Below are 5,982 nucleotides of genomic sequence, written 5' to 3' on the forward strand. Positions count from 1 at the left end.
CCCAAGTGCCCACCCAAATGTCAGACCCCTAAATGTCCTCCCAAGTGCCCTCCCCAGGCTCCATGCCCTCCTCCAGTTTCTTCCTGCTGTGGTTCCAACTCAGGAGGATGCTGTAGCTCTGGAGGATAATTCATTTAATGACTCAGCATTGCAACAAAGAAATAAGAAAATACAACTTCTCTTCCTTGCAGATATAGAAGACTTTGGGTATGGAATAGGCACTTAACTGTGAAACTTGGTTGCCCAGTTGGTTGATTTTGCAAAACATTTTTTCTTTGATTTTACTTGTCCTAAGGGATAGCTCACTGGGTAGGGGACAGGATTTGGATTCATTCGGATATGAAGTGAAGTCAAACACAAGGTATCAAAGTTAAAACATAAGTCCATTCTTTATGATCATGTAGCCCTTACTGAAGGTCTGAGGATTCTCATTCTATTGTTCATTCACCCTTATGAATTAGGCCCTCTAGAGCATCTCCCCTCCTGTATTCTAGGGGATTCTACTCATTGGGGCTCCTTTGAACCCTAACATTCTGTGGTCTCATGATGCTGTGAAACCAATGAAGAATTAAGAGAAACATTTTGGTGGAAAATGAGGGTATCTTAATTATGCCTTTCAAGTCCTAGTTCCTAAGGCATGTAGGTAGTCCTTTACTACATGTCCACAGCATCAGCCTTGGCCACTAAAGGCTACTTGGGCACTGACTGCACAGGAAGGTTGCTCAGAAGTCACCTAATTTATTTATTTTTTATTTTTATTTTTTAAAACTCTTACCTTCCGTCTTGGAGTCAATACTATGTACTGGCTCCAAGGCAGAAGAGTGGTAAGGGTAGGCAATGGGGGTCAAGTGACTTGCCCAGGGTCACACAGCTGGGAAGTGCCTGAGGCCAGATTTGAACCTAGGACCTCCCATCTCTAGGCATGGCTTTCAATTCACTGAGTTACCCAGCTGCCCCCAGAGGTCACCTAATTTAATCTTCTCCCTTATAGCTCTTTCTCTGTATGGGATACCACTGAGAATACTCTATTAGAATAATACCTTAATTACTTAACTCACTGCTCTATTATCATTTACATTTAGATTTTATAATAAATGAGAGCAAAAGAACATTATTTTTCTTCCTTTTTTCCTTCAATGGAGAGAAGTGAAGAGAACAAATAACAACTGAGATGGTTGGTTTAATGTAAAAATTGAAATGTTTTAAACACAAGTACTAGTCAAAGTTTCCTGAAGGAAATGGGGCCACGGTCATAAGAATCTTCCTATAACCACAGGAATGACCATTTCTAGAGAAAATGAAGACAACAATAAAGGAATCAATGCTCACTAGAGAAACCAAGACCAGCAGGATGGATAGATTTAGTGGATGGAGGAGAGTGAGGCCAGGCAAACCCAAGAAAGAGAAACTGAAAAGTCCCAAACCTTTATCAAAGAGCTCTCCAACAGATAATGAAGAAGTAGGATTTCTGAGATACTCTAGTAGAGAACAAGTCATTCAAAATTTATTTTGAAGAACACTTCTGAGGCTAACATTGTAGGATTCTTTTACCTGTGTGTCCCCACCTACCTACAGGCTGGCTGTAGATCCTACTCTTCTGAATGGGAAGTGCTGAAAGAAAACCCTTATCTTCACCATAGAAACATGCCCAGAAAAATGGAGCTGGACAGGTTACCTGGCTCCTTCACACTGATCTCACATCCTCATCAACTTAGCATTTGTATAGTGAGTTAAGATTGAAAGCACTCTACCTACATGTTCTCCTTTGATCCTCACAACTCTGAGGTAGCATTATCTCTGTTTCACAGATGAAGCCACTGAGGCTAAGAAAAGCCAATAACCTATCCAAATTCACACAGTGAGCAAGTGAGTGAGACAGGATGCTACCTCAGGGATTCCTGACTCCCAAGTTTAGCACTCTATCTACTATGCCACATATGCTCCATATGATAAGGTCAACCTAATTCCCTCTAGCAGAGGGTGAAAAGGATTTATTAAAGTGAACAACTGTTACTAATTATCCATACTATAGAATCAGAAGCTTTCTACTCCCTCTAGTTTGGTTTTCTCAACCTCTCCTACTATTAGCAAGTATTTCTATTGGAAGAGCTGAATACCTACTTCTCAGACCTTTCCATTCTAGTTCTCCTAAACTCAATAAAGACCTTTGCCCAAATAGGAGCCAGGGGAACTCTCTTATTCCTGACATCACAGGGACTCAGAGAAACCACAGGAATCATACTCTTGCCTCCAGCTGACAGAATACACTAAATAAGACCCAACCACTTAACACTTCTCCCAGCTCTAATTTATCATGGGAGAGGAAAGGTACAGGGAGTCTTATGACTTCCCTAAGGTTCAAAATCATGGACTTTGTATTTTCTACAATTACAGTTCACTAGTGAGGTGGAGCCTAGGTGACAATCAAGAGTGGTGCCTTTCCTACTATCATCATTGTCATTACTATCTTCATCATGGGAAGGCACTTTGAAAATACAGGCATTCAAATAGTGCTTCCAAGATGTCAAAACCTGGTTACATCCTTTATTGCATCTGATTATCATTAACTTTACCATCACCAACACTATCAGTATTATCATCATTACTAAAGCCAGCAGAAAGATAGTCATGCAGACATATCCACAGGTATAACTCATTTCAAATAATCAGATCAAAAAATTCTGAATTTAGAACCAGGAGAAAATTGTGAGATTTCTAATCCAAGTTCTCATTTTATAGAAAAATTCATTGAGACTCAGAAGATGTAAATTATTTCAACAAGGTCTCAGGAGAGAAAGAGCAGAGCCAGAACTCTGATGGAGATCCCCCTACTTTATCTCCAGGGTTTTTACCCAAAGATTAGATTTCATGGCAATCCCCTAAGCTGCTATTTGAGCAGAGGGTTTCCAGTCTTTACAAAGATCATGCCTAACTGAAAGCATTATCTGGATTCCTTCTTGCTAGAGAAGTTTTCTCAGTTCTGCCTTGACGTGGTATAAAGAACAGAATATGGACTTCATGTAGTGGGACCATGGTGTAAGCCCTGGCTAATCCACGTACTGGTCAATTGGTTGGCAGAGTGAATAGTGTGCCAGACATCAAGTCAGGAAGACCTGAGTTCAAACTAATTACTTGACCCTGAAGAAGTCACATTATCCTGTTTGCCTCAATTCCCTCATCTGTAAAATGTGCTAGAGAAGGAAATGACTAACCACTGCAGTATACTTATAAAGAAAACTAACTGAACTGAAACAACTGAACAACATCAAAAATTCCACTTAGTAGGGACAACTAGGTGGCTCAGTGGATAGAGAGACAAACCTAGAGATGGGACATCCTATATTTAAATTTAACCTCAGCTACTTCCTAGCTGTGTGACTTTGGGCAAGTCATTTAACCCCCATTGCCTAGCCCTTAGCACTTTTCTGCCTTAGAATCAATATACAATACTGATTCTAAGAAGGAAGGTAAGAGTTAAAAAAATTATTCCACTGACTTCTGTGGCCTTACACAAGGCATTTGCCTCTCCATGACTCAGCTTCATCTATAAAATGAGGCAACCAGACTAAAGGTCTTCTAACATCCTTTCACATCACAGTCATCCATGTGCTGACATAGATCAGCGCACATGAGATTAGAGAATGTCAGGAATTGTCTGACACATGCCATGGGTCAAGAAGGACACTCTTCCTTCTAGATGGTTAGGTCTTATTCCAACAGCTCAGCCTGGGATGCCCTATAAAAGGTGTCCCTACCCCTGGCTCTTCAACCACTCTGGTTCTTCAGCAGAGAGTTCCTGTCTGTGTCTTTGATCAGGGTGAGTTTCTACATGAGAACTTAGACTTAGAACAGGGTGATGGAAAAAGGGGAAGGAGAATGCAAAGCAGGGGAGAGAGATATTGGGAGGGAGAGAGCAGAGTGGTTGAGGAAGATTTAAATTCAGTGAGAAGTAAAGTGCTGGTAAAGAATAGATGGTAGTACTTTGGATCTGTTCTAGGCTGATGTAGAATCAGTTTGAATTTTCCAAGAAAACACTCAGAAAGGGGTCTGGTGTCTGTGACGGTTAGAGAGGGAGGAGGAGCAACGATCTAATTTCTAGAAAATCTCATGAATTGAAATTCAAAAAGTATCCTCAGAATGTTGATGGAATTCATACCTTTTCTTCTCTAAGACACACCACATAAATGTAAGATTCTATATAATTTTCCAAGTTCTGCAATTCCCAACAGAGAGATAGAGAGATAGACAAAAGAAAGGGAGACAGAAAGTGAGACCAACAGAGACAGACAGACATGGAGAAAGAAAGAGAATATGCTAAAATACTGTGAATTGATGTAAAATGTATGTTCCCTCAACTCAATTTCTAATCTCAATGCATTTTAATACCAGAATTTTTTTTATTGTGTCTTTTCTTTCTGGATACTAACGTGTTCTAGGTAAAATCATCTATTACACTGTGGATAAGTTCCAGTGAAAGAAAGCTAATAATGTTTGATTTTATACAATGGAAAAACTTCTATGTTGTCTTTCAGGTTTACTGAACTTCCACTGAGATGTCCTACCAGCAAAGTCAGCAACAGCGGCAGGCTACTAAGTGTCCACCCAAGTGCCCCCCCAAATGCCCTCCCAAGTGCCCTCCCCAGGCTCCATGCCCTCCTCCAGTCTCTTCAAGCTGTGGTTCTAGCTCTGGAGGATGCTGTAGCTTGTGGGGAATGCAGTGGGTCTAGCAGCTCTTGCTCAAGGGATGGCTGCTGCCTCTTCTACCACCATCACAGGCACAGGCACCAGATGTCTGACTGCTGTGACAATGTTAGTGGGCTCAGCCAACAGTCTGGGACAGTTGTGATAGCTCTGGAGGCTGCTGTGGTGCCTCTGGGGGCTGCTACTGATCTGATGCCCCAGCCTAAGAAGAGAAGAAGAAATCTTTCATTGATTCTGCTCCTTTTTCTCCTCACTCCTTAGCCTCTTCCCGCTCCCCCTGGATTTGAACTATTTAGATGTTCCTAGGGGATGGAAAAAATCATGGCCTATCACTAAAATTTACCCCAATCCTCTTTCCCATCTGAAACCATTCTTGTCTTCCTCATTTATACTAAGAAGCAATAAAGTTATTAGTTTTGTTTCTTCTACTCATGATTGTCTTCCATTGTCTGTTCTTTCTCTTTATTATAACTTCATTCAAGGTTCTTTTCTTATAAAAAGACCCACAGACTTTCCTGATAAATACATTCAAGGATAACCCAAACAGAGATTATTGATGTTAGGGCTAGGAAGCTGAGGTAAAGTTCTCTTCATTCAGATTCAAGGGGACACATAGAGTGTCAGTGTAGAGATCAGTTAATTATGACAATCATCCTTTCTTGAAGGGCAAAAGGTCCCACCACACAGGTGCTGCTGGCTCTGAGTTACTGGGGAAAGGAAAAGGATCAAGCCCAGATGAAAAGAAAAGAGACTACTAAGGTATAAAGATAATCTTCTACTAGGAGCAGAAAGTCTCAAGAGACATGGGAAGATTCAGGAAGATCTCACCCTTTCTATTGGATCATTCAAAGTGAGGTGGCTAAATGATACATGATCTGTCCCTATTTACATTTTCACCATCTAGAGTGATTCTGGTTGGCTGTTTGACCCAAGACTCAAGCTTATCCAATACTATCCACCTTTTTTAGTCTTTAAAAAGCCATCTCTAACACTAGGCTGTCCCTCTTTCATTGGTTAGTCCCCAAATCTCATTAAAAAAAACAACTAATGTTTCTGAGATCTGCTGTGGTCTTTTCAGGACTCTCCTTGCTGGGATGCTTCCAAATTCAGAGCCCAAGGTCAAACCCCAAGTCCTGTCTTTAGGCTCCATTACCAGACTACCTTTTGTCATATGCTTTCTGGACCTCTATTAGCCTTTTCCCCTTTTCTTCAAATCTCCTATCCCTGAGGTCCTAGCTTAAAATTATATTTCAGCTGCAATAATAATATTATAATTCATTT

The 5,982-nt window shown here is 40.8% G+C and overlaps 1 pseudogene; it reads left to right on the top strand.

Annotated features, from left to right (window-relative positions):
- The first annotated feature begins 3,731 nt into the window (after nucleotides 1-3,731).
- On the top strand, nucleotides 3,732-4,889 carry LOC123247401 (annotated as a pseudogene).
- The last annotated feature ends 1,093 nt before the right edge of the window (nucleotides 4,890-5,982 follow it).

The sequence above is a fragment of the Gracilinanus agilis genome, chromosome 4 (assembly GCF_016433145.1).
Source record: "Gracilinanus agilis isolate LMUSP501 chromosome 4, AgileGrace, whole genome shotgun sequence".
NCBI classification, from domain to species: domain Eukaryota; kingdom Metazoa; phylum Chordata; class Mammalia; order Didelphimorphia; family Didelphidae; genus Gracilinanus; species Gracilinanus agilis.